The sequence below is a fragment of the Tamandua tetradactyla genome, chromosome 14 (assembly GCF_023851605.1).
Source record: "Tamandua tetradactyla isolate mTamTet1 chromosome 14, mTamTet1.pri, whole genome shotgun sequence".
NCBI lineage: Eukaryota > Metazoa > Chordata > Mammalia > Pilosa > Myrmecophagidae > Tamandua > Tamandua tetradactyla.
In genome coordinates, this window is record NC_135340.1 from 49,044,881 (window position 1) to 49,071,234 (window position 26,354).

Genomic DNA, 26,354 nt, shown 5'->3' on the forward strand with positions numbered 1-26,354 from the left:
TCTTCAAAATCTGTACCAATGTTCAGAAAGTCGTTTTCTGTTGGTGGGTGTGGAGTGCCAATGAGTAGGGCGCAGGGAGTGCATGAGATTAAGTGGGCCTAATGGTCACCAAATGTCATGGCATAGCTATTTAAACTAAGCACAGCGACGTAAAATCACAAAGCTTTAGTGCCTTGTCACATGATTTGCAGCACGAAACCTGGCAATTATTCTTAAAGGAAACAATTTAAAAATTCAAGGTTTTCACATAATTACCAGAAAATATTGTTTAATGGAGTGCTGTAAGATAGATTTTTGGAGCCCCTGTTGTAAACCTTGCACTATCTATATAATGTGTACAATTTAAAGAGTAAAGAAATGGAAAGTCAATATGTGACAGCTCAGAAACACATATTTGTAAATGAGTACTTGCAAATGCTCCAAGACATGAATGATACATTGAATGAGCAGCAGCGTCCATCCTTTTATTTATTTAGGCATTTATTTATTTTAAGCTAATGTCACAGTATGAGGTGTCAAGTATATTTCGAGTGAAAATAACTTCTTTTGCAATTCCTTTGACTATTGTGCGTTCCTATCTCCAGAGCTGCAACTAACTGACCCAGGAAAATATTGAAATCAAGACAAAATGAACAAATGGACAGGACAGAGCTTTCAGTATTTCTTGTCATTTCGCATATGAACATCTGCTGTTTCCGTTCTTCTTCGCCAACATCACATCAAACATACCCCTTTAGTGAAAGGTTCTATATAGATATTCAACTTGACTTGACCCTCATTTCAATTTTGCAGGATCCATCAGTGTCTTTTCCAGTACAGAAGTGAAGTAACCCTCCATCAGCACCTCCTTTGGCAGGAGGTTCTTATTTCTCCTGTAACGTGAAAATCCAGTTTTCCTTCAAGAGATATGAGATTCTGTTCATAGCGCTTTTTGAGAACCCAAGTAAATAAGTTTTTCCATTCAGAATTATGCCCTTTGGACCCCTACTCCTCTATCTGGATTATCCTGCCCATTTTCAAAGTCTGTCTATTGGTGGTTTTGTTGGTCAAGGTGAAATGAGTTGAGGTTTTACTAGATGTACAATTAATTTACTGCAGTAATGACTTACTGTGTTCCAGGCCCAACCTTATGAGGCAGATTCTATTATACCCATTTACAGATGGGAAACTGAGGCCCTCCTGTTTGTGATATGTGATAAATAATTTGTGCAAGATAGAGGAGATGATATTTGAAAATGGGTATTTTGACTCCAGAACCCATGCTTTAAACTGTTTTGCCATTTTTTCCTCTTTATAATCTTTAGAAAATGACTAATTTTGTTGGTTTAAGAAATTAAAAGAGGCCAAAATGGAAAACAGAAGGAGAGGAATTTCTTTCCAGGTCTCGAAAGCTCTAGATCCTATCTCTGTGATGGTAGTAAGTGAAAATTTTCAGAGGATTCTTAAACCTAGGAGTATATGAAAAGGGCCTGAAATACAGAAGCATCTGTCTACAGTACATGAAATGGGATTCTTTTCCCTGGGTTCACAGGCCTGAGCAGGGAGTATTTGTCAAATTCATTTTCAGGAGTGTTAGGATGCAATTTATCAGAAAATTCAAAATATCCTCAAAAGTACGAGGATTTTTTTTTTAAAAGTCATATAGCAAGATGTCTGAAGTTGAGTGTTTCAGGGTTGGGTAAACCCACAGCTCAGTCGCATCACCTAGGGTCACATTCTATCCCTCTCACCGCTCTGAAATCCTCAACATAATGAACTGTCATCTCCATTGGTCTCAAGATGGCCATCAGCACCAGGTATCACATCTTCATACATCAATACCAGAAGCAGAAAAGCAACTCTCCTTACCTTGTGTATTTCATTAAAAAAAAGAAACTTTTCCAGAAGTATGTCCACAATATGTGTCCTCACATAGCATAGGTCACCAATTAGAATTGGTCACATCACTACTGCCAATCCAACCGCAGGTGAAAAAAGAAAGGAAACCTTCTCCCTGATACATTAATAATGATTTTCCATAGTCATGTTGGATAAATGTGTCCCAAACAAAATAAGATCTCTGCCATAGTGAAACTCACAGAAGAGTGAGCTCTACTGGGGTCCAGCACACCACCCCGGTGCTGTAAAAGTAGGAAGAAGGAAAGCATGTGGAAGTCAGGAAGAGAAATGCCTTCTTATTGCAGTGTCCCTCAAACATCATCTACTAACAAAGATTAACCCCATGCCAGCTGGATAAGAAAAATGTTCGAGTAGCAGAAGCAGACAATGGAGGTGGCTCTGTAGCTGAGAGTCAATAAATTGGCAACTGCCACAGTGGCATGGCTGTCAAATCATAGCTCTGTAATAACCTACTTAGATGCTGTCAACACGAGCACCCAAGAAAGTTTTACGAAAGGAAAACTTAAGGTACAAAATATTTATTTGGAGAATTTACCTTTGAAATTAGCTTGGAAATATTCTAAAAATGATCATGGTGATGAATACAAAACTATGTGTTGAATTTGTGAGCCACTGATTGTACACCAAGTTTGGAATGTATGTGTGTGAAGATTTCTTAAAAAAATATTAAAAAAAAAAACAGAATGCACCCCATTCCTCCCCCTCCCCACAAAAAGAAATTAGCTTGGGAATATTGAGAATGAGGGTTACGTGTTAACTCATAGAAGTAAGCCACTGTGCGATTGAGAAATATTAATTGTTTAAAGGAATATGAGGAGAAAATGAGGAGGGAGTGGAGGAGTTATTTACCTGAGAAGAATAGGTAGCTTTATCCAAAACCCAATTAGTGGGTTCACAGATTCTTTTTTACATGGACAGGCACCGGGAATCGAACCCGGGACCCGGGTCCTCTGGCAGGGCAGGCGAACATTCTTGCCTGCTGAGCCACCGTGGCCCACCCGGGTCACAGATTTTTAGTGGTTGAAAATAAATCAGGGAGATAAACAGATAAAGGGAGTATCGGCTGATTCAGGATGTTTCATTTGAGAGTCTACTTCCTTAAGGTATGTCCTAACTCCTGTTCCTCTTGCAGTATAACTGTGAAGAGAGGAAAGGTTAGGCAATAAGCTAAGATGTATCATCTATTTTTTTCATTCATCTACTTAGTAAATATTTATCAAATGTCTTCCATGTGCTTCATGCTTTGTCATTTCTCAAGTGGAAGTGAGGAAAGACTGACAGTAAATAGGTTAGAAGAAGACTCTGCATAGTCATCTGGGTCTTTCTCTTGGAAAAATCTAGCAACATTGGCCAAGATCAGTGAACTGTAATACACTAATATAGATGACTTTTTCCAGAGATCCAATAAGAAATAGACGGAAGGGGGTTCACGGTGTCTGTTAAAATTCCAGGGTCCATAACTGAGTGCCCTTAGGGATGCCCAGTGGAAAAGGCCTCCATCATCTTTATTCCCCACTTTCTAAAGGAAGATCTTCAAGCCATAACAGGAGTGCAAAGGTAGCTGCCTTTTCAGGTGACTACGATTGTCATGTCATCCAGTTTCTTAGCCATATGGAAATGTAGCCTTCCGTCAAAGGAAGACAAGTCTTGCCAGATTGTCTAAGTGGAACCATATCTCTATTTCAAAGAAGACCTAACTTAAAACTGTTTTCTATATTAAAAAGTTATAATGAAATTGAATAAACTTACTGTTTAAACCAATCCATCCACGGGCCCATTTTTAAATTTTAGAAATAGCTGAATATATTTATATGTCTAGTTGAGTATTCAATAAAACAGGTCACAGGCCCTGAAGACAACTTCAGAAAAGGTCCAAAACTTTTTTTTAATAGTATCTGTATTGTTGGAATTAGTAAATAGCCTCCCAAGTTGACTAATTTCAATACTCCTGTACTTAAAAAGTGATTGACTCAATTCTCACTTTAAGGTGATACATCATATAAAACAGATTTCCTTTGCCTTCTAAATCAGTACCTGGTTAATAATCTAGCTAACAGTGATTGGGCTAAGGCATGTTGGATTACCAGTAATTTGAGGAAATGAAATGTGAAGAAGTAAGAAATGTATCTTTTGCAGTATCCAAAAGTTCAAAGAATAAATGGAGAGAAAATAGGAGAAGGATGGGGGAGGAATGGAGGGACAATGAAGAAGCAGAAGTAGAAAAAAATAAGAAAAATGAAAATATATGTCCTTCCTGGGATCCCACCGGCGATTATAAATGTTGCAAGGATTACTACGGAGGAAGAGAAGTCTAGATATTTGTATGAAGAGATAGACTAGGCACCTTTGAGAATTAGTAGCACTGACAATAGAATTTTAAAAAGAGGTACTTATTGTGAAATTGCATTGCTTCCAGTTATCTCATGAACTATAAGCCTTTGGGGACTCTGGTTAACATAGTTTGGTTGATTATTATGTTGTTTTAATATCCTGTGGTGAAAGCAGTTTGGCAAACCAGGCGCATTACAAGACAGCCTAAGGAAATTTACCCGTGGAAAGAAAGCTGTCTGTTTCCAACTCCATTTGTACTTGGTGGCCCCACTGAGAGCATGGTTGGAGAAACTTCATGAGCTTATACTGTGCTACTCTCTGAAATACATGAACATTCTACTACATGATGCTCAAAACCTGTTATTATCAATTTACGAATATTATTTATGGGACTCAAATTGTCATGTTACACATGCTAGATGTGAAGATAAATTATAAAATAAATCCTACTTTCAGAGGACTTACAGTCTGGCATGCCAAGTAAATTTTAAGCATCCATTAGAGGGGAAAAAAACAACAGCTGTTCTTCTGTGACCACTGGAGAGTCGCTGGGTTTGGGAGATAATTTTCCTTTTAACCTCACTATTTGACTTTGTTTGCCATGGGATTTATCCATATGACTTACTAATTCAACTTAGTAGAATTTCTCTAGTTCTTTGGTATTGGTTTTGAAAAACAGCCTGAGCTGAGGATGACGTGACAACAAATTGAGAGCTAATATAGGGGAAATAAATGGAAAAGAAGTTCTTTTTTCAGAATTTCAATTTGACAAATGTTGGTTGAGCCTTACCCTTTATGTACTATTATATGCCAGGAGTTAGTCATCCTGCCCTGGAGAAAAATAAGGAAGAAATTGGCAATAGGCATCCCGAAGACCTCTGAGATGAAAGTCGGTGGCTCAGATCATATAATTTAATCCACAGAGATAGACAGTCCATCTAATTCAAGCAGAGGCTATCATCTTTTCTCTGAAGGCCCATGTTCAAAACTAATCAAATTTTTCCTCCTGGAAGCATAGAGTTGGGGGAAGGAGGTGTTTTAGTTTGCCATGGCTGTTGGAATGCAGTATACCAGAAATGGATTGGCTTTTAAAAAGATTTATTAAGTTACAAGTTTACAATTCTAAGGTCATAAAAATGTCCAAACTAAGGCATCCAGAGAAAGATGCCTTGACTCCAAAGAAAGAGCCAGGTGGTATCCACGTCTCCTCTGTCATAAGGGAAGACACATGGCCAGTGTTTGCTGGTCTTTAGTTTCTCTGGGGCAAACTCTAGATTTCTTCTCTTAGTGCCCCCTGGCTCTCTCTAAGTTCTAGCTTTTTCAGTTTTGTGAGTCCTTGCTTAGCATCTCATGGGAAGGCCCACAGTGACATTTGCTGGTCTCTGCATCTCCAAACATCCATGACTAGGCATCTGTTCTCTGTATTGGCTATCCAGCATCCTTGACAGTCCTCCAAGTACCTCTAAATGGCTGCATCTGAGCTTTCTCCAGAATGTTTCCCCTTTTAAAGGACTCCTGTAAACTAATTAAGACCCACTTCGAATGAGCAGGGTCACACCTCCATGGATAATCTAATCAAAAGGCTGAACCCACATTTGGGTGTCACATCTCCATGGAAACAGCCTAATCAACAAGTTCCACCCTAAACAATGGGTCTGCCCTCCACAACATCAGATTAGGATTAAAAGAAATGGCTTTTCTTTTATGGGGCACATAACAGTTTCAAACTAGTACAGGGGGAAATAAGACTTTTTAAAAGAAATACAAAACTTATTAATGATGACCTGTTTATACCTCTCTCAGATGGAGAATGCATGTTTATAAGTAATCTGCAAATAGGTACTTAAACACATTTTTTTAAAAGTCTGAATAAATAGTAGGTCCTTATTAATTACTCTACCTCATTTTCTAAACACTGGCATTTCCTTATTTCATCATTTCTTTGGGATACAAAATACAAATGATATAGTTAATAAGCATTCATTACATCCCCTGAAAATTTTACAGTTCTAGCAGTGATCTAAATTATTAATTAAATATAAAAGGGGTAAAACTAAGTAAATGAATTTCAAGTAAAAACATAGGAGACAAAAAGGAGTTCTCTGCAGATTACTATTTTCAAGTATTAGTAAGATGCAAATCACCCCAAAACAACCCCATGTTTTCTCCCCCTGTGTGTTGGTCTTTCTCGAACTTCCTAGAACAAGTTCTAGTGTAACTTCAGCCTTGAGTATATTTCTCTTGCTTTCTCAGAGCAAAAACAAACAAGCAAAAAAAAAACGAAACCTAGATCAATGCAGTTAATGCACATTTAGAAACTTTAGCTGATTTAGGTCAATTTTATTGTTTTATTTTTGCAGAAGTAAAATTTTATTTTGCTGACAATTTTCTACCTTTAAGAAAATTGACTGAAGATGACTCCTTATAAGGAAATCACAAGTTCTTTCATTTACATCTTTGGATTTCAAGCATAGTATATCTCTACTTACTGACGGTACATAATAATTACTCCGTAAGTATATATTGAATTAATTGACTAAGTTATAATAAAACAAAAAACCAAAGCTCAATCCAAATAATCATTCAATAGAAGTATAAATTTTCATGTAAGTGGTTGTTCCTCAATTATATAGATTCTATGACACGGGCACTAGACACTTTTAAAACAGGTTTCTTTTCATTTTTATTTTATCCTCTTGAGCCATCAAAGAACTCCCCTGACTGAATTATAGCTCAATGAAAGTCAATTTTGAAGATTTCTCTTTGTTAGTTTCATGTTTGAAATAAACACTCTGAACCTTTTAAAAATATAATGATTTTTCCCTTAAAAACTCACTCACTAATATTATAACTACACTAATAAAAGCATAATGTATATTATTAGGTCTGAACTCTTGGCCATGGGTATCTGTGCGTTTTAGAGATGGTTTGTGCACAAGTGTCATAAATGACCATTTTATAGATAGATAATGTTCTTAATCCATAATTCTTTATTGCTGATGGTTATTGCATTAGATGATGACCCTTAGCTATTAAGAGTCAGTTTTTAATATCACAACCATTTAGAAAGGTTAATGGACTTGGTTTTTCAACTTAACCTTTGGATGCTGTAGGTTGAGAGGTTATATTTGTGCACTAACGGCCAGAAAATATCTACTTATTTTTGTTTCTCTATGTACTTTTAGTAGTGTGGTTATGTACACTAACTGTTATTTACCAAACTGAAAGAAACAGTGTGTGACACATAGAATAACAAGTTTCTAGAGCAGTGAAATTCTTTTAAAATATACATTTCATATTTGGCTTATATTATTTTTCATTTAGATGTAAGAATTGAAATGTGAACAGATGTAGCCTAAAACAGTTGAGGCATATTTATTGTGGCTGTTCACAAAAAAAAAAAAATAGACTAAGATTATAATTTGTAGCTTTCTTGGCTAGTTTGGAGAGCTCACATGCATTATTGTGTGGAACTGGTTATTTGGGAAAGTTCAGAATTCCTTGTGGATGATTCCCATTCATAGACTGGAATTTTCAGAGGAATAAAATAGGGTTAAACTGGATTCAATTAATTCCATTTCAAAAACCTAGTTAGTGTTCCATCATGGCCATATATCATTTATTTAGTCACCCATTAGCCATTATTCTCCCTAATATCACTCTTACTTCCTTTTATTCCATTAATTAGTCATCATTCATTGTGAATAGACTTTGTGGGAGGAAAGTTCTAGCACCTTCCTTCCATTATGGAAACCAGAAACTGAGCGTATAAGTAGTTACAGTAATGACCCCCAATGAATACACCACCTTGTATCCATACCAGTGTGTCTCCTGTACACATGGACTCTGAATTTGACCATGGGAGTTGTTTTGGACAATGGGCCATAAGCCATAAGTAAAACAATGCAAGTAGAGGTTCACAAAGCACTTGACATTGAACTTACCCTCTGTTGTCTACTGCTTTCAGCCAGATGTATGATGAGTGCCTCACTTCCAGTGACCTCTATTGTTCAAACCAATCATCAGACACGAGAGAGAGCAGTCAGTCCACCACGCATCTGCCTGTTCCCATTCCCAGTTATCTGATCTCTCAATGATTCTCTGAGCTTCTTAATAGCATTCTGAGAAATTGCCTTTTACTTAAGTTAGCCAGAATTGGTTCCAGGTGCAACCAAGAACCCAAAATAGCATACATTTCTAAGAACTGTGGCCTTGAAAATGCAAGAGGCTTACTTAAGAATAGCTAAACCACCATGAACATATTTATACGGGTTCACTTAGAAGCTAAATTTATAAGTGAATTATATATATGTGAATTCAGTTTTGATTATCAAGTATTTCTTGCCATGAGTGTATGTATGCTAGATGGTGATAGCAACATAACCACCTTTGGGTTGGAATCTGAGTCTCCACCTCTCATCAATTTATTATGTATGCTGCATGCATCTCAGTCGGAAGTTACTCAAAAGCCAATTATACTTTGTGTTCGGTGCAGCATTCTCCTCCTATCGTTGTATTGTCTTGTACTTTTCCTGTGTTGATGTTTTTCTCTTCGCCCCGTATTTCTATCTCCTGTTTCCCACACTATCATGGTATTCTACACGTGCAGATTGCACCCTTCCAAGTACTCCCCAGTGTTGTTTCTAAATATACTGCCTGCTGTTGCTCTCTCCTTCATATCTGCCTTGGGCTCAACATCCACTTGACGCCACTGGAAACCTCATGGAAGGGCTGTTCCTTCTACTTTGATCCTGACAGCTTGACACTTTGCACTGGTGGAGGTTCTGTTTATTCTCCTAAAATGGTATCAAGGTTGACTTTCAAATGAAAGAGTAGCAAGATCATTTGTCAGGGTTCAAAATAGTTCCTGATTTCCTACATGTAAAGAACCCCCCAAAAGCAACAGAGTCAGGTTTCAAACTTATCAAAATATCCAACACTGGAGTTGCAGTGTTTTTCTTATTGACTCATCACTGAATCCAATACATACAGTATCCTGGAAGACACAGCCTGTTAATTTTTTTTGTCCAATGATAGCACTTCTGACAGACTGAGTTGTACAGTGATTATTGGTAATTGTTTCTCTTTTCCCTACTTTAAGGACAGAGGCCATACCCTAGCTGTCATTATATTATTTCAATATATCAGTTCCAATCTGGGGTGGATAGGTGGTTAGATTGTGGTACGCATGGGGGCACACGTTTTATAGTGACAAGATCCTGGTTCTCAGAGCTATTACCACAGAGAGGTTATGAATCACAGTGTGGTTGCCAAGCTCACTGCTTTACAGAGAGATGATCCTCAATAATGTTCATTGACTTGAAATTTAAATGAAGAAATTCTCCAGATTGGAGAATTGCTCTTCATTCTAGAACAAAGGAAATTGAGAGTTTCTGATATTATATAAATATTTCCACAGAGAAAGGAAAAGAATGTTATTCCTTTTTGATAAAAATGGATAGGCATGCAGTGACAAAAAAAAAATGGAGGTTAGGGAGAAGACAGAGGAGAAGGATATGAAACCTAAACTCCAAAAGAAAAGGGAGCTTTTGAGGTTAAGTAACACTTCCTTTTCTTTCCCTTTTATCTCTCCGCCAAGGCTATCACAATCTGTTCAAGGAGTGTAAATTTGGTATTTTGTACATTAGAAGGTACATTCAACTGGCAATACCAGAACATTCATTTTTACAACTTAATTTCTGTCAACATTTAAAAAATGTTTTCTGTATCCATTACTTGGGAGACTCATAAAACTGACTTTCCAGAGTGTTCTTGGTTTCTGCTGTTTGTTCATTCTTTATTTCTTCCTTCCATTTCAAGGAAAACTGTTGGCCATTTTCTCACCTTCTTTGGCTTTGACTGTGATGCTAGGTGATTCCAACATAATTAGGTGAGATTTTATAGGTCCTCAAAGGCTAACAAAATAATAAATGTGGCAGTTCAAATAATGGCAATCATAGCAGGTCAAGCAAAAAAAAAAATCCCTTGAACTTGAATGGACAAAACCTAACATTATCAGAGTTGGAAATGCAACACACTCTTCTTTTTAAATCTCCCTTGCTTGCTTGTTTTTCTCTATTTTGTGAGGATATTTTCATTCTGATTTACCTGCTGCTAATTTTTTTTTTCATTTTCATTTTCAATGCAAAATGATTCTTTATACTCAGAAAAGAATAAGTACTCATATATGACTGCAAAATGAATCTTTGGTCCTTGAGATTTTATCTTTTTCTGGATTCTTTCAAAAGAAAACCTATTTCTCTAATCAGTCTCTTAAGAACCAAGAAGTTACAAATTTCTTTGAAATGCTCTTCTCCCTTCTGATTTTAAACATTTTATGTGTTTATTGTAGAGAATTAGGAAAGCAGAGAAAAACGTAAAGATGAAAATTATACTCATCCACTAGATCTTTTCCTAGTGATAATTACTGTTACTATTTTACTTTATATCCTTCTAGTTTTTTTTTTTTGTATGTCTAGATGTGCATATGTTTTGTGCATCTATGCAATTGGAATTGTGCTTTCTTGACTAAACAATATGAAATACAATTTTTGACACTACACATAAGTATTTACAGAACCTTGAATAATAAAATTTCAAATGGATCCCTTTTATCATTAAGATATGGTGGAACCATCAAATTGCTGTGGTGAGATGTGAGCACAGACATTCTTAGACATGAATAGTTTTCACTGTTTTGATGGAAGGAAGTCAAAAAATTTTGACAATAACATATAAAACATGAGGAATATTTCAGCTGGCCTTACCAATAATATCTTACAACCCATTTTGATGTTTACTTGTTTTCCAATTGACTCTAAGCCTGTTCTCCTCTCAGTCCTTACCTAGCATTCACTCCCTCATAAAATTCGGCTGTTGCATGTAGCTGCTTTAAATAAGCAAAATAAAAGCTTACTATGTTTTCCCTTTCTTTTTTTTATTTTTTAGGCATAACATTATTCACTGTTTTCATCAACACCTCGAAAGGTGGTTTCTGAAAGATAACGAGGCATGGTTCTGTAACCCTCCACAGCTTCTCTTTTCCTCCCCCACATGCTGCTAACTCTTTTGTTTGTACAATATTCTTTTATTCTGAGCAATATAACATTTTAGTTCTTGTAATAAATGCCTTCATGTGAAGCAGTTCAGCTAAGAGAATGTTATTAGACCGTGCTCTCAGGCAGTGCACCTCCACACGATCAATACAAAGCTGGGCCTCAGCTCATTCCCTCTTTGCTTAAATTCCCTGCAAATGTGCAAGAGAAGCAGCAGAGGGTGTCATCAATCACAGGCCACTGTGACATATGCTGAAACCTGACCAGGGCCGAGATGTTTTAATAAGGCATCCATTAAAACCCTCAAATAAATTGCAATTTGAAAACAGAACATAATACCAGCCAAGTTTTCCTCATCCATCTTGTGGCATGTCATGTAATGTAATTGCGTTGTTAATTTATCCAAGAACTTTCTCAGTACACTGTTTCGACGGCACTGCTTAATTTCCCTGTAGACTATTTGTGTGTGTGTGTGTGTGTGCGTGCATGCACGCGCATGTCTATGTGAGAGAGAAAAGAGAGAAAGAGAAAGAGAGAAGAAATACAAAAAGAATCTGCATGTTTCCATGTGTTTGTGGGTCTATTTGTGTGTCTGTTGGTTCCTGGAGGAAATAGTCATGTTTCTGCCGAGCATGGCACTACCAAGGGAGCTCGTCAGAGATTTGAAATGTTTGACATTTTGTCAATTGCCCCGGAACATCCCAATGCTGCCTCACCAGCTCTGGCCTACAGCAGGACCACCTCCACCCCCCTGCTTGACTTGCCATTGGTCTATGTCCCTCCAGAGTGCGATCACTCAGAGTGCCTGTGGGTCCCATCAATACTTATTGACAAAAGTGTTTGGGGGCCACTTAAGATCACCACTCAATGGCACTCAGAAAAGGACAACACTGATTTGGGTTCCCTAGCTCTTGGGTCACATGTGAAAAGTTTTGACAAGGGTAGGAAAAGTGAGAAGTTATAAATCAATAGGAGAAAATGAAAAAGTATTTCTCTGGAATAATGTCAAAGTGATTGCATTGAAAAATATATATATATATTTATATTTAAGAGCTTAGAGGAAAGATACAGGCAGGGGCTCATATAGATTTCTTTGTCTTCTAAGCATAAATCTAAAAATAAGTAAAGCAATTCTTCATGTAGGGCTGCATCAGCAGATTCTTCACCTTTATTTATTTTTCTAGGTTTCTTAATCAATCTGTGCCCCCTTTTTTGCTATGAAAGAAACCACTGGAAGACAGAGGGCAAATCCACCCCACACATTCCATCTATATCTGGGATGTCACAGGAACTATGATGCCAATCAAATATTGGTTTAAACCTGTCAAATGTCTTTTCTAAGCCTACTGTTTCAAAGTGATAAGTTGCTGAACTAATGACAAAGGAGAAAAGACAGTGTAACAAAGGGAAAAAACCCACTGTAAATCTACTTGTGTAGCTGCTGTTTTATTATCAATCAAGAGCAAAGCGGTTCTTTGAAATCCAGCACACACACAAGAAGACAATTAAATGTAAAACACATCAGTGGATAAATTAACATCCACTCTTTCTCAATAGGTCCTTCTGTCTCAAATTGTGCTAAAAGTTGGCCCAAAAAATCTGGTGGCATTCTATCGTGAAACCTACACTGAAAATACTTTTCTCTAAGGCTCTCACTTATCACTATGCAAACTATTAGAGGATCAGTGTGTATGAAAGTTGCCAGGGAAAGCCAAATTAGTTTCTGCTCTCTGCTAATGGATGACCTTTGTGATTTGGATCAGGTGCTGAAATTCACTTAGTCAGAAAGGCAGGAGAGTGGGGAAAACACCTAAAATAATTTTCTTTCGCTGCAGAGAAGATGCCTGGTTACCACCTGCCCGATAAATGTCAATTGGCTTATTTTTTAAAAAAATAAAGAGCCAGGTTCAAGAGCATTGGGAGTTGGTTTGAGAGGTGCAGAGGAGTAGAATTTAACCACTTAAAAAGTAAAACCAAGGGCCATAAAGCCAAAATGAAACAATTGAAAATTAGACATGGAAACGGTTAGTACTTCTTAAGGACTTTTTAACACCTCGGTAGTCTAAGTAGATTCTTGAAGCTTTACTGAAATTTGAGCTGATTTATTATGCTTCATAGAAATCATATTTGATTTCCTATAGTTGAAAATATTTTGAGGTTTCGCTGAAATTTGTTTAGAATTGGGAGCGTAATACCCCAAGCAACATTCAAGGGATTAGAACCAACAGGAACTGGAATAGACAAAAACACTGTTTCTTTAGCTCCACGTGAGCCAGGGTTGCCAACTTTCACATGCTTCTAATGTTAGCTCAGGCTTCCTGGCAGTCCCATTGCAAGCTCCATTTCACAGGCATCCTCTGCTATTTTGGCATTTTAACGTTGGCCTTGCTTCTTCTTGTTTCCTTGTCCAGAAATGCAGGCATTTTAGAAACAGCATAATTATTATTGGATATGCATTTTTCTATGTTCCAGCTTGAGATGAATTCTTTCTTGTATTGATATTTAGCTCCTACCCTTGAAATGCATGGAGAGAATAAGACATTAAAGACACAGAGAACATGGACCTTTAATTCCTCTTGAGTATTGCCAGGGCAAAACCGAAATGTCAGTTCCCAACATGATTATATAGTGAGTGTTGGCAAGAATGGAATAATTGTGTCCTACCCAGGGTTGAGAAATGTATACATGGGAGATAAAATTGTAAGGGGACAGATGCTATAGGGTAAGCACATGTACTGCACAAAAGAATTCAATTGGGTGGATGACACAGGTCTTTGGCCTTTGTGGAAATCAATGAACTGCTGTTCAGGTGTCTTTTTTTCAAAGTGCAGAGACCTCAAAAGGGTAAGGCTCGACTCTCCTATCCACCGAGACTTGCTCAAGTTAACCCTAGGATATTTTTAAGAAAGTTGATTTGTTTTACTTTTTGATTTCCTCTCTCCTCTCAGCTTCCTTGAGCTGATTTACAATTCTTGCATCTATTGCTGCCTGTAGCTATGCGTGCCGTTATTCAGCCACCCTTTTTTAAATTAAATTCTACTTGAATTGCTTATGGGCCTAACCTCCCACCTTAACTTGAATCTGTGACCTCGTGCTTCGAAGTTAGTTGGTGAAATTGTTTAGGGCACACTGTACATAATCTTTCCCTCGCTGCTAATATACCTGGGCGTGAATTCAATTCGAGTTTCATCTTTGTACAAAATTCCCTGCAAACTTGCATGTGAATACAAAACCTAATCCATAAAAATCTTCTGGCAATGTCATTCTAATTTCAGAAGCCTGGTGGGATGAAGCCATGTGTTATGTTATAAACACCCCAACAAAAGAACTGTGATCTTACCATGTTATGTTTTTTCCCAGTGTAATTTTGTAAATGTTGTTGATTCTGCCTCACCATTTGCAGACTCTTGTATGTGTTACTCTTCCAAATTCCCTGCTTTAAAATCCCCTAGAGCCCCATGAGTTCTGGGCTTCCAAAAGAAATAGGTTACTCTTAGCTCCCCCCCTACCCCCCATCCTGCAAAAACAATCCCCATGCAAAAGTGCCAATAAACTAACTCAGCCGCACGCAATGATATTGTCAAGAAAACCTCAGGAGTAAACCATTTAAATTTCATGGCATAAATCTGAGCTCTTGGCCAACCTTCCGTTAGCAAGTTGTGAGCACAAGTCTCATGCTAATTCTCCAACAAACCTCGAGTTTTATGAAAGCTACATTTTATCTGTTTGGTTATTTGCAGTCATTCGAGAGTTGGAAAAGGAATATTAGCACCACTCAGATTTTATTGTGGGAGTCACAATACTTGGTTGACCCCCTTTTCAGGTCCTATTGAATTTCCTATACAAAGGAAATGAAAATGTTTTATATTTAATACAGCAGCATATAACAAGAGGCTTAGTTATTACACCAAGAGCTGCAATTTTCTGCTTTTGTTTCAGCTATTACTATGGAGCTGAAATTTCCAAGCACATTTTTTATGATTTGTTTATTGCTGGCTTTACAGATGACAGCAAGGGGGGAAGCCAGCTTTATGCTACCTACATGCCGCAGAAAGGGGCTATCGGTTTGTACTTATTTATCTTAGAAATAGAGTGGCCCCACTTTTCACAGATGTCCCAATTTCTTGCAGACAAATATAAAAGCTGCCCCCCACCCCGCCCTGCAAAATAAAGTGACCTGGCAGAAATCATAGATTAAACAGACAACACTTTCCTGATTCTGATATTACAATGGTTAGAGAGAGCTCTTATTGAGCTCTTACTATGTGCCAGATGCTGGTAGAGAAAAGTTCTTCACCTTTATTATCGTGTCTGATCATTATAACAATGACAGGTGAAAAACAGGCAAGTATTGTTGTCATTATAAACCTCTGTCTACAGATAAGGAAACTGAGGCTTAAAGAGGCTTTCTAATTTGCCCAGTGTTACATTGTTAATAAATTGATGACTGCCAGTATTCCAACGAATCCGTCTGATTCCACTCATCCTTTCTGGATGACAATAGTCATTTATTCTGGTTGGCCTGGTTGAGTGACAGATAAAAAGTTACGGTTGGAGAAATGGAGAGAGGAGTTAGTGAGACAGAGGGGATGACCTAGGAAAACAAGTGTCAGAGGTAGCATGCAGGTGAAAAGAAAATTTTCAGAGAGAAAGAATGAAGAATAATCAAGAAATCATACCAATATTTTATTGTTAATTTACTTAAGCTTCATTTCTTTTATAAAAGCAGTATCATGAACACACACATACCCTTCAGCTAAAGTCATCCATTTTGCCACACTGTTTTCTTTCTCTTTTTTGCTCTCTCCCTCTCCGTGCACACACACACACATGAATGAATATTTATGAATGTATGTGTGTGTTATTTATTGATTTATGCTAAGCCATCTTAAAGTAAGTTATAGACATAATGACACTTTACCCCTGAACACTTCGGCATGCATCCTCTCAGAATAAGAATCTTCTCCTGTTTAACCACAATGGTCACATCAGAAAAATTAATATTAATCCAGTAATGTCTTCTGATATGCAGTCTATATGCCAATTTCCCAAATGATTTTATGACATTCATTTATTTATCTATATATCTATATATAATAAATTGTAGCAGTGTACTCAAATCAAGCTGAAGAAGAAGGGAGGGAAAGGTGAGGGACTAAGGAGTGGTGACCTTGGCAGAGGCCAACTGGTCATGCTCCTACTGAGCTCTTCCTTCCCACAAGCTCATAGTCAACACATCCTGTAGTGGTTGAGAATATCCTTTTTTTTTTTTTCTCAATTTCCACTGTCGACTCCATCTCTTAAGCAGATGCCTGCAATAACTTTAAACAGCTCTCCCTACCTCCAGCTTCTCCTTACCACCAGCTTCTCCCTACCTTCAGCTTCTCCCTCCTCCAGCTTCTCCTGCATACAGTGATCAGAATGATCTTCTCGGTGATCTTTCCAAACACGTTATTCCCCTGTTTGAAACACTCTGATCACATAGACCAGTGGTCCTTAACCCTGTCTCCACGTGAAAGTCACTGGAGGGTTTTAGAAACGCTGGAGCTCAGGCCTACACTAGGAGATTCTGATTCAATTGCTGTGAGGTTGCCACATGAGATATAGGGTCCCTAGTTAAATTTGAAATCAGATAAACCATTAATTCTTTTTAGTACAAGTGTGTACCAAATATTACAGTGGATATGCACATAATAAAACGAAAATCATTATTTATCTGGAATTCGAAATTTAAGTGGATGTCCAATATTTTTCTGTGGGAAACCCAGCAACCCTATGTGTGTGTGGCAGGGGAGGGGGATGAGATGTGGGAATGGAAGCAGCCGAGGGTGAGTAGAGCTTCCCAAGGAAGTCACATGGGCATCCGGGGTTGAAACCATTGTCTTATAGAAAAAACTTTTAAATAAAATGGAATCTAAATTCCTTACCATGGCATAAAGGGTCATTCTATTTGGGTCCTGCTTCCTTTTCAAGTCTCATCTCCTCTCTCTCTCTCTCTCTCACAAACCCCACACCTATACTCCTAAATGCCATATCATGTCTTACCTCCACGTCTTTGCACAGGTTGTTTGCTAGGCATAGGAGCTCCTCTCTTATCCGTTTGATGGACTCCCAGTCATCCTTTAAGACCCAAATCTGACTTCCCCAGGCAAAATTGATTGTATGATCCTCTCTGCTACAGCCTTTTTCACACAAGTCTACTGTTCTGACTACTTAAAATAGCATTGACTATTTCCTTTTTTTTTACTAAGCACTATAGTAGGCATTTTATATTGAATACCTCAAATTCTTATAATTAAGGAGAAAACATTTGTCAACTAATCTACTTCATTAGTTGTATGAAAATAGAATCTTTCCAGTAGGTGTCAAGCATCATTTTTTGAGCAAATGAATACTTAACTTTAGTACATACTAAAATCATAATATATATTAAAACCAGCATATCTATACTTTCATTTTTTGCCAAAATTCCTTTCCCTCCCTCCTACCCATCAGCCATCTGAACAAAACCGAATAAAACAAAACAGCTTTGAAAAACATTTGTCTACATGACTTCAGCATTTAAAAACATGTTTTCATTTCTAATCTGCCCAGCTACAACTTCCTACTGGCACTACAGTTTTACTCTATAATATTTTGAATGTGTCATGTCTTAATTCATGTGTGCCTTGGTTAGGTCTAATTAAATATTGCCATAGTTGTTATTATTATTTATGTTGAGATCATTTTCTCATATCTAACAGTTAGCATGTTTTATAGAAAAAAAATCCATTAATTTGGATTTTACCAATGATAACAGCTTATGATTTTGACATGGATTGTGTTGAGGTTATTTCTCACACTCAATTGTTCATTGACCGATTACCTATTTTAGAACTGGAAACAGAGCGCGAAGAATAGAAAGACTGTTGTTGCATAGTCCTTAGGTTAAAATTTAAAAAGAGGTTTCCAGGTGAGGAACGAGGACAAAACCTGCTGAGGGTGCAGGGAAGCCAAGTGGTCCTGGTAAAGTCACGTGTGCCATTCATTTTGGCATTTCCCATTTAGAAGGCGGGTGGAACCCTCGGAACAGGATGGCACCATTTCCCGGTTGAGCTCTGGGCTTTATAAAAGCTGCTGACAAAATTATGAGTTTTGATAGATGTTTTGTGAACTAACATATGACCTCATAACATTTGTCATCGCTTTACAAAGTGACCCAAAGTTTGTAATGTGACCCAAATCTTTGTCTATATAGGCATGGTGTATTTCACTTCCTTGTAGCAAGGAGAATAACTTCCTTTTTTGCTTCATTAAGCTTTTTCCATGTCCTATGTTTCTCTTTTTCATCTAGAAGTTGAAATATGTCCACTTTCCTCTATGTACTCTTAGACACTTAGTGTCAGGCTTCTCCTGCTTGATGCTAAAACTTTTTAACTGCAATTGTCTGCTTATGTACCAGCCTCTCCTTCAGACCCATGGCCTCCTTAATGACAGATGCCCTGCCCTTTGCCAAGTACAGTGCTTCTCACAAACTGGATCTTCAATATATGTGCATTGTGAATGGCTAAACACTGATCTTTATCTAGAATCAGAGAATTTACTTTCACATGACTCATCTGCCTAATATCCTGACTTATTTAACAATGAACTCATTAGAATAACGATGGTAAATATTTCACATTTGTAGGGTGCTTTATAACTTTCAAAACAACTAGTTTTCAAAGACAAAAAAAGTAATTTATTTTATAACAGCTTTGTGAAATAAGAAAGGAAAGGTATTACAATCAAAAAGAAAATGAGGGTGCATGGGTGGTTCAATGTAGCATGCTTGCCTTTCATGCAGGAGACCTGGATTCAATTCCTGGATCATGCACCCGCCCCCCCAAAAAAAAGGAAACAGAGAAGTTAAATTATCTTCCCATTCAGTGATAATGGACTATCTCCATTATTGTCCACACTTTTTTAAAATCTAGTTCACATGGAATTATAATGCAAATGACATGGAGAATATCTGATTCTTTTAACAATTGGTCTGAGAATTCCGTGAAGGGGAAGGCAACATTTGTTGGGACACATGTGATGAGTCCCTTGAGGGAGTCCTGAGGTCATCAGAGAACATGTTAAAGACATAAGAAGTGGTTTCTAAGTTGTTTTTAAGACAAGTAGATCCTGATAATTGCCAGAGCTTTGGTTTGGATGAGCAGAGGTATGCAGTTTCAGGATAGAATTTTGTCCTAGATGAATTTATTTGTATAATAGAGAGTAGAGGCATTCTACGGAGAAGATGATGTCTGGAAGAGAAGAAACAAGAACCGACAAGGCTAGATTGCATAGGAAAAAACAGTCTGCCCCACCTTGTGCCCAAAACGGAAGCTGAGAACAGGAGCTATGTCTGAGTTTGGTGGCTTTAGAATCCGTGGTGAGAATCTTCCCTTGCCTTTCCCTAAGTCACTGTCACAATTTTATATTGTTCTCTAGTACTTCGTGTGGGAACTAAAGAGGAGGATGAGAGGATACTTGGTATTTAGGTACCAGAACGAAATCTTGTAAATTAAGACAGGTTCCATACAGTAGAGAGACTGTGGCTTTTGAAACCAGGCAAACATTGACCAGTTCTGTGACTGAGGGGACCTATATAGGTTTCCTAAAATGGGATAATGGTACAGGTGGGATCATTTCAAGGACTAAAATAGCAATAAAGTATGTATAGAACTTCAAATTGAGACCTTGTAGGATGCAATAAATACCACTATTATTATTGAGGTAACTAAGTTCATCTGCATTGACAGGTCATAGAAGCTCATACATTGATGTCAAGAAGCCCTTGGAACAGGAAGTTACAGTACCTCTAACTCTAGACAAAACTGAGCCATTTGGGGTCAGTGAGCCCTTTTTATATCATCTCCCTCCACCTCCTTCAAGTAATCTTTATGCTTGCTCCATTCTCCTATGTTTAGACAAGGATCAAAATCTTATTTACATTAAGGTCATAAGTTGCAAGTGGCTTACAACATTCAATGATATCTTCCCCAGAGGTTGAAATGACATTTTTATGGATGAGGAAAGGAAAGGAATGGATCTCTGATAGTGGAATTTCAGGCATAAAAAAAGCCAGAGCACTGGGATTGAGAGGGAACCTCCTCAAACCTTGAAATCATACTAAGTAGTTAGTCCCTCACTCCATTCCAAGGTCTGTGTGAGTTTTAAGGGAATCAATTTCCTGGTCCTCAACATCCTCATGAACTTCTGCATGGTGATGGGTATGCAGCTAAGGCATCCTTCTGGTTCTTCCTTTCTCCCATCTCTTTAACAACTCTTTTCCCATTTTCCAAAAAAGAGCATACCACTCAGCAATCTGACCTCATGATATAAAAAGCTCCAGTGTGCCAAGTTAAAGGACAGTGTTCAATATTATTTGTGAGGGTTCCTGTAATCAAGGCACCATAAATTTAAGGGCTTTCTTGTTCTTAAATATATCTTTAGAATGAGGACTGGTGTTATAAATGGGGTAGCTTAGCCCATGGTGGTGTATTCTAATTCAGATCTATTTTTTAAGTGGAGTGGCAGAGATTATGAAATTTTCTTCCAAGAATTTTGCACTTTACCTTTGCTGACTATTGTCAAAGAATGAATGACTCCTATTGGAAAATCCCCATGGAGCAATATGAAAAGTCAGGAAGATGTATTTCTGCAAAGTGACACATTTATGGCAAGGCTCCATACCTGATCTATCTTTAGCTACTCACCTACTTACCACCTACCTACCTATTTAGCACAGAGCTAAAATTCAGAAGTGCGATGTTGTCACAGGGATATGCGACAACATATTTTTGAATTGGAAAAATAAATTCAGACTTTTTTCCTAATAAAAAAAAACAAACTTGATGTGATTCGTTGTTTAGACAATGAAAACTGACTCTGACGAGCAGGATAAATAGTGAACATTATCCAAAAAATTGAATGAACTAAATCTTCCACTCCAGGATTTGACAAAAATATATTCAAAGCAGGTTGTAAGATGAAATATTTTATTTAAAAAAATGTATTGGCAAAGATATATTGAAATTAGCAATATTTTTTATTTTCCCACTTTTCTTGATGCCAAGGTTGAACAAAGTATGTCAAAGTGAAAGAGTAGCAGGAATAATTAATAGTTATTTGATAGGTCTTGGTAAAGCCTTTTTGGTGTACTTCCCAGAAATCGAGGCAATGAATGGTTCTAATGACTGGGTAACAAAGCCTTTTGCAAGGCAGGCTGTTTATAACTCTTTGCATTAATAAAATTAGAGGAACACCTAGTCAAGTTGTTAGCTGGTAGAGCATTAGAAATAATTGCCAATGATAGAGCACTATATGATTTTCTGGCATATAACTCAGAGAAGTATCAAGAATTGGATGGCACTGCTATAATACAATTCTTTTCATTTTTATCCACCTATTTGCATGAGCAAGATTTTTCTGTGCATACATATATAAATGAGGAAAGGAATAAAATTGATGCTGAACTATGTTTTATTATGACTATAAATAATCGCCATCCGTAAATACATGAATCAATTGAAAATGAAACAAGACCCATCCATCTCATTAAGAAATGCATTTCCAACAAAGATTATCATATCTAATTAGTATTTACCCAAGTCTGCAAGTTATTTTTATATTTTTATTATGTTCATCATTTGTTTATTAATAGTGATGGTATTTTGTAATGATAGCAAAATCCGAAATAATTCTTTTACATATAAAGACTTATGTCAAAGGTAAAAAATAAGATTTTAATTTATATACAGATTTTTGTTACAGAGAAGTAACAGGGTAATCAATAAAAGGTGTTAAGCATAAAAATCTGTAGTAAGATAAAATATACTGAGGAAATTGGAATAAACATACAGTTTGAGGAGAAAAGGAAAACCATAAAACTTCCAACTGTTAAAGAAGATTTCCTTGATGTATTTTTAAAGTGGATTATGATAGATTTCAAATCCAATAGTATTGGGGGATTTTGTTTTTTAAATGTCAATATTTACAACATGCCAGAAATTATGCATTCTGTGACGGTTTAACTCTCATGAAAATTTTCAGGTATCAACTTAAAATCATTTTTCATAATTATTTCAGGAACTGGAGAGCAAATACAAAAATGGAAATCTTAAGTACTGTAAAGGGAAAGAGACAGTTGTGAGCTTCGAGTCATCTTTTCCTTCGGCTCATCAAGCGAGGTTCTGTAACCACAGTCAGATTTGCACCTAACTGTGCTTGTAACAGCATCCAGCACGCATCTCCTGCCATGAGAAAGTGCAATAAAATGCACCTGGAGAGCTAAACACAAGCACGTTTTTAGAGGTACTGAATTCGGACCAAAAACCAAATGCTTTCCAAAGCAATAAATTCACATTAAAATACAAATATTGCTAACATAGAAACGCAATCCTCAAATGCTCAACCTTTAGAAATAACACACTTTGAGTTTTGTGAAGACCCTGATCTCCCCAGCTCCCTTATCGTTCTTTTCCAAAAAGAATCCAATGAGCATGATTAATATGAGATTTAATGGGGGTCTGGCTATAGTCCAAATATACACTAACCAAGGGAACCCGGAGTGCAATACTACGCTGACTCCGCAGAAAATCCCCTTGCTCCTATTAAGAATAGTTGAATCAAGAGTTAAGGATGAACAACTAAATTTTATCCAGATGTACTAGGAAATAACATTTCCATGGAAACAGATGCAACTGAAAAGTGGTCACTCTACAACAATCTTAAAGACGTTACATTCAGCTGCAGCCTTGAGTAAAGGCAGACTAAATGAATCAAATGACTATAATTACTAGCATTCTTAAAAAAATAATAATATCCAATAGTTATAGTGGTCTTACGATATATTGTCCTAAGTACATAGCAAACACTGTTCTGAATGCTACTTACGTTAACTCAAGTAATCCTCATAACCATAACAGCTCTGTGATTTAGGCTAATATCATTCCATTTTACAGATGGAGAATCTGAGGCACAGAAAAGTTAAGTAACCTTCCAAAAGTCACCCAGCAAATACGTGGCAGACCTGAAATCTGAACTCAGTCTCTCTGGTTCTAGAGCCCTTCACTTAACTTCTATATTGCACATTATTCCACAGAAGCTCTGCTGCCATCGACAAAGAAATTTATACTTCTTGAAGGTGGGTTTTTTAAAATATGGTCAGGGCAGATGGAGGAGGGAGTTTGGGATAGTTTGGCCCTCTGCCTAGAATTAAACATTCACTGATTTTCTTTTGCTCTCTCCCGTTTCTAAGTAAATTGCTATACACACTTATTTTATTATCATTATTTCTATCTGACATGCTGTGCAAGAACATTATGATTTAAAATATCTTAATAACAACCCAAAGAAAGGGACTTAAACGTAATGTTCAGAGAGAAAAACAGATGGCTACCAAGTGCAAATTTTGAATTCTTATATTTTTGTATGGGGAGTAGATGTGGTTGGTAAAAGGTTATGCTAATAAGCAAAATGTTCTTGTATTGTTATGAGCTTATTATTTAAAATCATTTCTGAGATCTGCACAATGTTAATATAGTAACCAAAGTAGATTCTGACAAAATAAACTCCAGGGTTTCCTGAAGAAGATGATCAATCTGTATTGAAGCAGATCCTTGAGACTTGGTTAAAAAAAAAATCAAACCAAAGGTTAAAATGTCACCAATAAGATGGAACAATCTCCATCCATTTAAGACATGTGTTATTAGCTCATATCTGAAAATACCAAGGTACTTGTGTAAACCTGTACTCTACATTGAAACTATTTTTAAATCCCTGTAAACTTCCTGGGGAAAAGCTCAATAAATAGGGCCAGGAAACTCGAATCCAGGATTCAAGCTCTTGGGGCCTTCCTTGGATGCCTCTGAACCCTCTCTTGCCATATCCCGCTGCAGTAGCCACCCCGTCCCCCAGCCCTTTGGGCTTCTGCCTGGATCTCAGCTTCAGGGAAGTTCATGCCCTCGGTCAAGAGCACTGATGTCCTCTTTCTCACCCTTTTCTGGATGACAACTGTTTCCTTCCGTTTTGGCTGGGGAAATGGTGATTTTTGGAGTTGAAAAAAAATTTTTTTTAAAGCCATCTCCAAAATCTCCTACACAATTCTACAAAAAAAAAACCTTTATTCCGATTTCTGTGCTGGCCTTGCTGGCGTTATCCTCCTAATACAGCTGTACTGATGTCTTGCACTGGCTGCCTGCCACACGCACAAGTCTACCTCAGGACATCCTGCTGGAGGCAAAAGGCCAAGCTGGCCTGTTTCTCAGCAGCTGGATTGATATGCCAATACTCTGAGGATGATGATAATAGTATATGCGTATATATTTAGAAACATACACCTACTCTGTTACACATGCACACACACACAGTATCTCTGCCATGTATGATGTGAACTTAGCCTGTGAGTGTGTATGTGTGTGTATATACACAATACATGCATGAACTCAGTTTCCAGATGTGCTGTAAATGGCCTATTTTTAGTATACTCTGAAACTCACATGCCTCTAATCCTACTTTCTTCCCTCTCAATGTAAAAGGATGCTGCTCATTCTTCCACGTACTCTCCGAGATCTACTCTACCCTTCTTTACCAAAGTGACATGTTTCCATTTTGAGAAGCCTGAAAGTACTAATACACCTTCTGACAGGCAAGTGGCAAGCATAATGCTAAACATTATGCTTTGTGTTTCTGCATTACCCATTCAAACATCATTTTATTTTTATAAGCAAGGAAAGGAAATACCAATCAAAATAGATATCAACATAAACCTTAAACCTCCAGACCTTAAGGTTTAACATGGATTTGCCTCGACTTTATAAATCAACTGTCCTAGATGCTGCTAAATCTAGCTAAGCAAGCTATATCAATATTTTGTCTGACAACACAGACTCAGTTTGGAAACAAGTGTAGGAAAAAAAGGTTACAAGTCCTGGAGATTCTTGGACGTTTCTCTAAATCTCCTATGCAATTAGAGAAAGTAAATTTGGATGGATTTTAGCAGATTAAAAAAGGAATTGTAATGAAGCCAGGATTGCCTCTTCAAGAATTTTTATTCAGAAAGTGTCTGGGATAATCATGCTGTAAGGCAGCAGTGTGGGGGGAAAAAAGTAGTGGAAAGCAAAGGTTAGGGCCAGAAAAAAAATGAAGAACTTCTAAAACAGAACTTTCTCAATAAAGAGAAGATAAATTTCAAGGGGTGAATGTATTTTAAATATCCAAATACATTCATTAGCTTTGAACATATAATCTGGTCCAAGCAAATTGTGTAACTTAACATGTAGACTTTTCTCTTCATTCTCCTGTTTATTTTCTTTAAATCTCCCAACTCTTCGGGAGCCTAATCTGATGATAAGCAATTTTGTTCTGTTTTTTTTCATCTAGAAATAATTTATGCCAAACTTTTGGCTTTTACACAGGCACCATGTTTGAATCTCATTCATGTGCCCCCCCCCCTTTTCTTTCAATTGCTGTAAAACAAAAGAAAACACATAGATTTCTACAAATGCAGTTTCATTCAAATAGCATTTATGACACTGTGCATAGAATAGTCCTCAGTCCTGAACAGAATCAGAGGAGGAAATTCTCTTTTAGGGAGACAAACATAAAGCGATTTGAAAACAATTGAAATGAACCTAGGGCAGAGGTGGCTCAGCAGGCAGCTGCCCTGCTGGAGACCTGGGTTCGATTCCTGGTGCCCACCCAGGCGGGGGTGAGGGGGAGAACCTAGAACCAAGTGTCCATTTGTGAGAACAGAAGAAACACAAAATATAGGGCTGTTAAGAGGGTGAGGCAGGGATATTTGGGAAATATGAGATTTCGATTTGGGCAGTTTATCTGAATGATCTCCATCCTTCGTTATATCAGGTCTGTAAAATAAGAAGTTCTCTTATTCAATTATTTCTGATAAATTAAAATTCACACATCAAAGACCAATTCAGATGTCATTTCTGAAAAGCATCTGTGACGCTCCAGTAGAGGACACCATTCTCTGCTGGCGCTGTTCCGATGCTTTATGCATGTACCCATCATTGCAAACATCAGATGCTGCAGTGATTT

At 37.3% G+C, this 26,354-nt stretch overlaps 1 long non-coding RNA gene across 2 annotated transcripts in view; it reads left to right on the forward strand.

Moving 5' to 3' along the window:
• LOC143655100 (uncharacterized) overlaps positions 1-24,940 on the forward strand; it is a 34,452-nt gene extending 9,512 nt beyond the window's left edge. The window contains exons 2-4 of one of the 2 annotated variants that reach the window (XR_013162044.1): positions 22,386-22,610; positions 23,261-23,442; positions 24,836-24,940. This is a non-coding gene — a long non-coding RNA (uncharacterized LOC143655100). The remainder of the gene's footprint in view (positions 1-22,385; positions 22,611-23,260; positions 23,443-24,835) is intronic. The other variant, XR_013162045.1, reaches the window with a different exon arrangement.
• Positions 24,941-26,354: the final 1,414 nt, after the last annotated feature.